We start from the raw sequence: 11,067 nt of genomic DNA on the forward strand, positions 1-11,067 counted from the left end.
CTCCACACCCGAAAAACAAATAACCCAGTGAAGAAATGAGCAGAAAACATGAATAGACACTTCTCTAAAGAAGACATCCAGATGGCCAGCAGGCACATGAAAAGATGCTCAACGTCGCTCCTCATCAGGGAAATACAAATCAAAACCACAGTCAGGTATCACCTCACGCCAGTCAGAGTGGCCAAAATGAACAAATCAGGAGACATAGATGCTGGACAGGATGTGGAGAAAGGGGAACCTTCTTGCACTGTTGGTGGGAATGCAAATTGGTGCAGCCACTCTGGAAAGCAGTGTGGAGGTTCCTCAGAAAATTAAAAATAGACCTACCCTATGACCCAGCAATAGCACTGCTAGGAATTTACCCAAGGGATACAGGAGTACTGATGATAGGGGCACTTGTACCCCAATGTTCATAGCAGCACTCTCAACAATAGCCAAATTATGGAAAGAGCCTAAATGTCCATCCACTGATGAATGGATAAAGAAATTGTGGTTTACATACACAATGGAGTACTACGTGGCAATGAGAAGGAATGAAATATGGCCCTTTGTAGCAACATGGATGGAACTGGAGAGTGTTATGCTAAGTGAAATGAGCCATACATAAAAAGACAGATCCCATATGGTTTCACTCTTATGTGGATCCTGAGATACTTAACAGAAACCCATGGGGGAGGGGAAGAAAAAAAAAAGAGGTTAGAATGGGAGAGAGCCAAAGCATAAGAGACTGTTAAAAAGTGAGAACAAACTGAGGGTTGATGGGGGGTGGGAGGGAGGGGAGGGTGGGTGATGGGTATTGAGGAGGGCACCTTTTGATTGAGCACTGGGTGTTGTATGGAAACCAATTTGACAATAAACTTCATATATTGAAAAAAAATAAAGAGAAAGAGAAAAAAAGAAACACAAAAGAATAGTTTGAAAATTTGAAGAAGTGAACCCACTGTAGTAGATTAAAATAAAATAACGGGCATAAGATAGAATTTGCAAAAAAATACATAAAAGCAAAAAATATAGTAATAAAAATTAAATGAAACTATTTTTAAAAGAAATTGAAAGTAAAAATGAAGTTTTACTCTTTTTGCGTTCAAGAAAAAGAAAAGAAAAAGAAAAAAAAGAAAAAGAAAATAAAGGAAATTGTTTAAAAATTTGAAAAAGTGAATACACTGAAGTAGACTAAGATAAAATGATGGAAGTAAAGTAGAATTTGAAAAAATTTACACAAAAGTAAAAAATATAGTAATAAAAATTAAAGAAAGATATTTTTTAATAAAAATTAAAAATAAAAATGTGTCTTCTCTCTTTCTGTATTCAAGAAAAAGGAAAGAATTGTAAAAGAGAAAAAGGAAAAAGAGAGAAAAAAATTGAATCGATGAACCTGCTAACAGATTGAAGTAGGACTGAAATTGCTTTGGTTTCCCCTAGAGGTCAGTCCATGTAGCTCTTTACGGTCCATAGATTAAGTCGGTGGTGAGGTTTGTGTTCTTGAAGAGTGAAGTTGGCCCAGTTGGGCAGGGCTTGGTGTAACAGCTCCACTCTCGCCTAGATGGTGCTGCTAGCCTACTGGGGTGGATTGTTGTGGTGCTTGTCGGTGCACATGTGCATGCGCTGGAGTGGTGAAAAATGGCGCCACCCAGGCACTCAGTCTGTTCTTCCGGATCAGCAGTTATGCACTGGTCCTCCGTCTTCAGCTCTCATCCACTCCCTGCTTTTCCACTCTCTGTGACCAGGCCCCAGGCAGTACCTCTCTCCCAAGTTTTGTCTCAGATGCGTCTGTTTTCCCTGGCCCCTTACTTCCAAAGGACTGCAGCTTTGACCAGCTACACCCCTCTGTGGGAGGGTATCACCGAGCGATGGCCAAATGAACAATGGCCGAATGTTGGCTGCACCTGGGAACCCCCGCTGGATCCTGCTATTCCTGGTGCTCCGAGACTGCAGCCAGGTGCCAGCCCGCCCCCCCCCCAAGAAAATCGCGAGACAGTGTAGCCTCAGCGTTTCAGGGACCATGGAAAATCGCAACATACATCTGACACCAGGCTTCACCCTCAGCAACCTTGCCCCAGCACCAGCAAATGTGTCTGCCTTCCGGGGTCTGATGGGACCAGGTGGCTTCAACAGTCTTTACCAAGTGTCCTTCCAGCAGTGGAACCTTTTTTCCCCGTGTGACCCAAGAACCTCCCGGACCCCACTCTGTTCCTGGAAATTCACCTTTCCCACCAGAGCACTGCCAGGTATCAAGCTGCGGAGTTGCAGCCTTTGCGCTCCCCTTGTTTACAGTCTTAATGTAATTTAAACCCTTTCCTTTCTCCTTTCTCCCTTTTTAGTTTAGTCCCTGGGGCTGTTACCAATTTTTAAAATTTTTTTTAACGTTTTATTTATTTTTGAGACAGAGAGAGACAGAGCATGAATGGGGGAGGGGCAGAGAGAGAGGGAGACACAGAATCAGAAGCAGGTTCCAGGCTCTGAGCCATCAGCCCAGAGCCTGACGCGGGGCTCGAACTCACGGACCACGAGATCCGTGAGTCGGACGCTTAACCGACTGAGCCACCCAGGCGCCCCTCACCGCTGTTGTTTAACATAGTGTTGGATGTGCTAGCGTCAGCAATCAGACACCAAAAGAAAATCAAAGGCATCCAAATTGGCAAAGATGAAGTCAAGCTTTCACTTTTTGCATATGACATGATATTACACGTGGCAAATCTGATAGACTCCACCAAAAGTCTGCTAGAACTGATACATGAATTCAGCAAAGTTGCAGGATACAAAATCAATGTACAGAAATCAGGTGCATTCTTATACAGTAACAATGAAGCAACAGAAAGACAAATAAAGAAACTGATCCCATTCACAATTGCACCAAGAAGCATAAAATACCTAGGAATAAACCTAACCACAGATGTAAAAGATCTGTATGCTGAAAACTATAGAAAGCTTATGAAGGTAATTGAAGAAGATATAAAGAAATGGAAAAGCATTCCGTGCTCATGGATTGGAAGAATAAATATTGTCAAAATGTCAATACTACCCAAAGCTATCTATACATTCAGTGCAAACCCAATCAAAATTGCACCAGCATTCTTCTCAAAACTAGAACAAGCAATCCTAAAATTTGTACGGAACCACAAAAGGCCCCAAATATCCAAAGTAATTTTGAAGAAGAAGACCAAAGCAGGAGGCATCACAATCCCAGACTTTAGCCTCTACTACAAAGCTGCCATCATCAAGACAGCATGGGATTGGCACAAAAACAGACACAATGGAATGGAATAGAATAGAATAGACCAATGGAATAGAATAGAAACCCCAGAACTAGACCCACAAACGTATGGCCAACTCATCTTTGACAAAGCAGGAAAGAATATCCAATGGAAAAATGACAGTCTCTTTAACAAATGGTGCTGGGAGAACTGGACAACTACATGCAGAAGGATGAAACTAGACCACTTTCTTACACCATTCACAAAAACAAACCAAAAATGGATAAAGGACCTGAATGTGAGACAGGAAACCATCAAAACCCTAGAGGAGAAAGCAGGAAAAAAACCTCTCTGACCTCAGCCGCAGCAATTTCTTACTTGACACATGCCCAAAGGCAAGGGGATTGAAAGCAAAAATGAACTACGGGATCTAATGAAGATAAAAAGCTTCTGCACTGCAAAGGAAATAATCAACAAAACTAAAAGGCAACAGACAGAATGGGAAAAGATATTTTCAAATGACATATCAGACAAAGGGCTAGTATCCAAAATCTATAAAGAGCTCACCAAACTCCACACCCAAAAAAACAAAAAATCCAGTCAAGAAATGGGCAGAAAACATGAATAGACACTTCTCTAAAGAAAAGATCCAGATGGCCAACAGGCACAAGAAAAGATGCTCAACGTCGCTCCTCATCAGGGAAATACAAATCAAAACCACACTCAGATATCACCTCACGCCAGTCAGAGTGGCTAAAATGAACAAATCAGGAGACTATAGATGCTGAAGAGGATGTGGAGATATGGGAACCCTCTTGCACTGTTGGTGGGAATGCAAACTGGTGCAGCCACTCTGGAAGAGTGTAGAGGTTCCTCAAAAAATTAAAAATAGATCTACCCTATGACCTAGCAATAGCACTGCTAGGAATTTACCCAAGAGATACAGGAGTGCTGATGCATAGGGGCGCTTTACCCCAAAGTTTAAAGCAGCACTCTCAACAATAGCCAAATTATGGAAAGAGCCTAAATGTCCATCAACTGACGAGTGGAGAAAGAAATTGTGGTTTATATGCACAATGGAATACTACATGGCAATGAGAAAGAATGAAATATGGCCTTTTGTAGCAACGTGTAGCTGTCATATATTACATCCTTTTATCTTGTGAGTTCCTTGACTGATTTTAACAGAAGTATTCACTTTTACTGCTTTTGTGCTTCCTATCTTTAATACTGTCACTTTTGGTCTCTCCTTTCTGCTCAAAGTGTCCTTTTTAAAATATTTCTTGAGGAGCTGGCTTAGTAGCCGTGAACTCCTTTAGGTTTTGTTTGGGAAACTTTTTATTTCTCCTTATATTCTAAATTTTAGTTGCAGATTTTTCCCACTCAGCACTTTGAATACATCATGCCACTCCTTTCTGCCTTGGAAAGTGCCTGCTGAGAAATCCCCTGCTAGCCTTATGGGTTTTTCCTTGTAAGATACTGTCTCCTTTTGTATTTCTGGTTTTAAGATTTTTTTTTCTTTACCAGTATATTTTGCCAACTTCATTACAATATGCCTTGGATTTGGTCTGCTTTTGTTGATTCTGTTGGGGTTTCTCTGTGCCTCCTGGATCTGGGTATCTGATTCCTTCCCCATGTTAGGAAAGTTTTCTGCTATTATTTCTTCAAATAAATTATCTTCACCCCTTCTCCATCTTCTTCTCCTGAGACTCCTATAATACAAATGCTATTATGCTTGATGGAGTCATTGAGTTCCCTAATTCTACTTTCATTTTGTATAATTCTTTTCTCTCTTTTGTTCTCTCTTTCTGGTTTAGGTTACTTACTTTCCATTACTCTGTCTTCCAGGTCACTAATTCATTCCTCTGTTTCTTCCATCCTACTGTTCATTCCATCAAGTGTGTTTCTCCTTTCATTTATTGTGCCTTTTATCTCTGCCATGTTATTCCTTATTTTTCCATTAAGCCTCTCACTCATGTCTTCCACTCTTTTCTCAAATCCAGTGGACATACTTATAATCATTTCCTTAAATTGTCTATCAGCCTTTTTAATTATATCTATTTTTCTTAGATCTGAGGCCATGGCCTTGTCCTGTTCTTTTATTTGAGATGCATTTCTCTGTCGCCTCATTTTGTCTGCCTCTCTGTATCTGTGTGTTAAAAAATGTCAACTGTGTCTTCTGCCTTTGAATATAATGCCTTTATGAAGAAGACGTCCTAGAGTGCCATGCAGTGCAGTGTTCCCTCTTTAGCATAACCTGATACTTTAGGACACTATCTTGTGTGTATTTCTTTGGCCCTGATGTGCTGTTTGAGTTGCTTCTACTTTTGGTGAAGTCATCTGCACTGACTCTGCCTTTTGTGAGCTGTGTTTGTTCCCTTTGGTGTTAGTGGGCCTCAGGCAGGCCATGCGTAAGGGGGGCATGCCTGCTGGGGAAGGTGAGCATGGAGCTGTGGTGTTAACAAAATTTGTGCTGGACCACTACCTCTATATAGGATCCCTAAAAGGACTGCAACAAGAGGGTGTTGTGTTCTGGGTCTGCCAGAGCCAGAAGCCTAGGTGTGGCATGCAATGATGGCTGAGCATGGCTGAGCCAGGTGCCCAGCTGCAGCTGTGTGCCTGGCAACTGGGAGTTCATAGCTGGATACAATGTGACTAATGTGCTCGGAGTACTTGGCAGCTGTGCACTCAGCTTCTGGTATGGCACATGCACAGCTTTAAACAAATTTGTGCTGAGCCCAGAACTGAGGCTAGCAGGCTTGGAGTGGGCTAGTATTCAGGAGAACTTGTGGGAATGGCACACTGCTAGCATGTTGGCAGCATGTGTCTGTGTAGCCTCGCCTTTCACAGGTGGCTCTGTGTTATGTTGGGGGATAAGGGAGGGTATTGGCACCTGCCAGCTCCCTCATTTCCAGAGAAGTCCTCACAATGTGCTCCAAAATCAGTATGAATATATATGTCTCTTGTTTGCCCCCAGTATTGTGTAAACTGCCATTTTTATGTTTTCTGTCTGCACCCAAGTGCCTAGTTTATCACACATCTAGAAACCTACTGAAATACTTTCCATCTCAGGGGCTGGAGGTGCCATCTTTGCACTGTCCCTCTGTCCCACTTCAGATCACCTGTATCTCTTGGAAAGGAACTTGTACACTTGTCTGGTGCCCCAATTTTTGCATTTCCTACCTAAAAGACATCTCTAAGTTGCCTAGTTCTGGTTCCAGCAGAGCTTATACTTACAGGTCCCTCAGGACTGTAATAAATGTAGAAAAAGTTATTAACCAGCTACCACACACAGGGCACAGCAGAAAGGCAACAGACTGAAGTACCCAGTCTTTTGGTAAAAGAGCTTATTGGCTTATTAGCTTATTTTCATAGGTTCGGCCTGAGGTGCAGGCTTTAATTAAAAACACATCTAGAGCTGACTATAATACTCTCCAGAGACCTTGGTAGGTTGATGCTATTATCCTGCACTCCTTCAGTTGTCTCCCCAGAGAGCCATTATCTCTGAAAGGGAAGACTGTGCTTGTGTCTGGTTACCCAGTTTTTATGTCTTGTACCCTGGCTATATGGCTTGCCTCCCAGGGAATGCCTCTTGATTTCCTGGCTCTAGTGGCCAGCAGGATTGTATTCATGGTCCCATGGGATGGTAGCAAATAAAAAGAGTTCTTGGATAGCTTCCAACCACAGGACACAGTGCAAAGACAGCAGACTAGCACACCCCAGTCTTTCTATGGAAAAAAAGCCTATTTGCCAATCTTAGAGCTTCAGATTTAGGGACAGCTTTCTGATTTGATAAACATCTAAAATCCTACTAAGGTGTTTTCCATGGATAAAGACTGGTGGGCACAATATTTGTATTCTCCTTTTGCCTTACCCCAGGTCGTTGGTATTTTTGGGGAAGGAGTACTTGTGCACTCATCTGGCATCCCATTTTTTTGAAGTTTCCCCCCCACGGGATGCCTTTTGATCATCTGGCTCTGGTGGTAAGTGGGGTTTTAACTCACAACTACTGCAGGACTGTTATAAATAGAGAAACAATTCTTAGCTGGCTAACGAACCCCCCCCCCAAACACAGAGACAGCTGACTGAAACACACCCCTAGGCTTATTGTGAAGGATTCATATTAGCCATATGTTCTAGGTTGTCCAATTTTTTGTTCTATAATTATTCATAGTAGTCTCTTATGATCCTTTGTGTTTGTGTGGTATCAGGTATAATACCTCTTCTTTCATTTCTAATTTTATTTGAGTCCTCTCCCCCCACCCCCTTTTTAAGTTTAGCTAAACGTTCATCAGTTTGGTATATCTGTTCTTTTTTTTAATTTAAAATTTTTATTTATTTTTGGGAGAGAGAGACAGAGTGTGAGCAAGGGAGGGGCAGAGACAAGGGAAGACACAAAATCCAAAGCAGGCTCCAGGTTTTGAGCTGTCAGCACAGAGCCTGAAGTGGGGTTTGAACTCATGAACTGTGAGATCATGACCTGAGCTGAAGTCAGACACCTAATGGACTGAGCCATCCAGGTGCAAGTGTTTTATCTTTTCGAAACAACAGCTATTATTTTTAATGATCTATTTTTTCCAAATTTCTTCTTATTATCTCTCTTTTTACCATATCAACTGAGTTTACAATTATGTCATGCAACAATTCTTTTGCTTGATTGTTTCTTTTGCTGATTTAAACAACCTTAGGAAACATTTTTATAACTCCACATTCTAAGAAATGTCAACATTATTTTAAGTTCAAAAAAAATTAAATAAAAGTATACTAATGCCAAAACTAAAATTATTGTCCTCTCTTTGCTATTAACAAATCTTTAAATTCTGTCCTTATTTTGCAAAGTAAAATATTCAAATAAAGAAATCTGCATCTCAAATGGAAAAAAAGCTAATGTTTTTGTTAATTATTTTCATAGAATTATATTGATTATTTTCCAGTTAATTCCATTGTGTTTTTATTTTGTTTTGGTAGGTAAAGACTTCTTAAACCTGTCTCGTGGAGGTCCATTCACGACCTCATTATACAGCATACTATGAAATTTGAATACAAAATTTATTTGGCTTGTTGCAATAGGAAATCTTAAACAGTGAAGGAAGAAAATAAGTAGAAAATCCATGTTAGTATTTGTTTCAGGGGGAATTATTTTGGTGTTCCAGGCAAAAGGCAGACTATTAGTGCAGAAATTGTCCTTACAAGCACCAATAAAGCCTGAACTTTATATAAATATGTATGTGTGTGCACACATGTGCTGTAGTTTTTTTTAAATTGTTTTTAATTGTTGATTTTTGAAAGAGAGAAACAGAGTGTGAGCAGGGGAGGGGCAGAGAGAGACACACACACAGAATCTGAAGCAGGCTCCAGGCTCCAAGCTGTCAGCACAGAGCCCAGTGCAGGGCTTGAACTCATGAACAGCAAGATCATGACCTGAGCCAAAGTCAGAGGCTTAACCCACTGAGTCACCCAGGTGCCCCATTGTACTGTACTTTCCTAGCTGATCTCTCTAGATAGAATGGAAAACTCATATATACCAAAATCAAAGAAAAAAATGGAAATTCGATGCTGATGAAAGCCCCAGTAGTAAGGGAATGGGAGTTTATTATACAGGTTTCTGCTACAGACCTGATTTGGTCTTTCATAAGGGAAATTAGAAGGAAGAATTCTGCATAAGAACAAGATCCTCAAATAGGTGAGGCCTTAGTAAAAAGAAGATGAGAGACATCCACTGATGTGGACCTCCCAAAGTTCACTCTTGCTGGCCCTGGTGATTTTTCTCAGTGTTGTCCTTCGATCCTCTAGGCCAGAGTAGCTGAACCTTTATGATTCTAGCTTCCAGCTACTCTCAAGATGTGAAGATGTCACCTTTACTACCATCATTTCTTACAGAAGGACATTAGGAATATGGCTTTACCCTATTTTTCTTGCCTTCTGTCTATTACATACAAGTCAGTATTAATATATTAATTATATTAAATAGCTACCAGTAAAGAAAATCTATGAATTTGGACTTTAAGGCTTGGGTTCCATTGAGGGAAAAGTGTGCATTTGAGAAGGATACAAGTAACAGAATAAAGAGGAACAGCATATAGTACCAATTAATGAAAGACAGTAGGCAGGCACAAGAAAAACTTCTCTGTGGTTTAAAATATGTGGGAGAAACTGAGAGCAGAGTTTAGAATAGCATCTGGAAAGTCAAAACTCACTAACTATGCATAGAAAAATATTTCCTATCGATGATGATGATGATAATGATAAATAACATTTTTTAAAATTTTTTTAACGTTTATTTATTTTTGAGACAGAGAGAGACAGAGCATAAGCAGGGGAGGGGCAGAGAGAGAGGGAGACGCAGAATCGGAAGCAGGCTCCAGGCTCTGAGCCATCAGCCCAGAGCCTGACGCGGGGCTCGAACTCATGGATGGCGAGATCGTGACCTGAGCCGAAGTCAGACGCTCAACCGAGTGAGCCACCCAGGTGCCCCAACATTTTAAAATTATATACCGTGTGCCAGTTGTTTCATTTATGGTTTCTCATTTATCCTCATAAATATAGATACAATTGCATATACCACTGTGTTCGTTTCAGAGAAACTGAAGATGAAACTCACTCACATAAGGTCTTGCCCAAATTCCAACAGCCAATATGTGGAGGAAATGGCCCTGGAGTCGAGATCTGTCAGAATCTAATGTTCACATTTTTTTCATTAGTGCTTTGCCTAGAAGATTTGAGGTTGTTCGGCTAAGACTTCTATCCAAAATATGAAAAAAAAATGAGTGGAATGTCAAATTTAATGTGTCAAAGCTGGGCTGCCAAGCATTCCCCCCCCCCAACACACCCATATAGGTACACACCAGTTGTTTCACCTGCAACCTTTCCATGTCAGCTGCTATAAATCCATAATTTCAGCTTCTGAAGCCCTAAATTCTGTATCTTTGGCTCCTCTTTTCGCTCATGTTCCACGGATAATCTAACAAGAAAACTTAAACTCTATGTTCAAAATATATCCAGAATGTGACTACTTCATACCATGTTTCTTGCTACTACCCTAATTTGAGTTTATATCATCTTTTACTTGAATTTTTGCAATAGCCTCCAAACATAGAAGACAAAGTGATCCTTTTAAAGGGTAAGCCAAATCACGTCATTCCTAGGCTTACAAACTTTCAAAGCCTGTGATCTTCCCGCCAGCCTTCCCTGTGTCCCACACTGCAGAACTTAGAAAGTAAGAAATTAAATGACTTGCCTAAGTTCACAGAGCTATAGTTAAAAAGTTGATGTTAGAACCCAACTCAATGCAAAAAAAAGAAAAAAAATGAGAATAGTAAGTTATGGGTTCTTTAGTCACATTTAACACTGACAATAAATGAATATAAATAAACGAATACTGACGATTTATTCAAATTAATTAATAATGGAAAAGATATGGGGAGAGAGCTGTTTTACCTACCAAAATAAAAGTTAGTCAAAGGCAGTGATTAGTTCTAATTTTAGAATCTTTCAAGGATCTGTCTTAAATGAATGAACCACTCTTCCTCAAAATGACTAAGTGTATAGCACAATGACTGACTTTCAGAGTATATTCTCTATTCTAGGTAATGGATACAACCCCTTAAAATGCATTACCATCAGGATTCTACTATTTCCACTCTGCTATATCCAGCAAGTTATTAAGAAAATCTTTGATGGTACATACATTTATAAATAAGAAGTACTTAATAATTAATTATAAGCAATTAATTATACATTTACAATAAATCATAAATAAATAAAATATTTATGAACAATTAATTACAAATAATTTATAATTGTAAATAAATTAATTATAATAAGTGATGAAAATATTAGCTCAATAATACCTTTATACTCTTAAAACTCCCAA

The sequence above is a fragment of the Lynx rufus genome, unplaced genomic scaffold, assembly GCF_022079265.1.
Source record: "Lynx rufus isolate CCGP_SWC_20201006 ecotype Redwood Valley unplaced genomic scaffold, mLynRuf1.p SCAF_9, whole genome shotgun sequence".
NCBI classification, from domain to species: domain Eukaryota; kingdom Metazoa; phylum Chordata; class Mammalia; order Carnivora; family Felidae; genus Lynx; species Lynx rufus.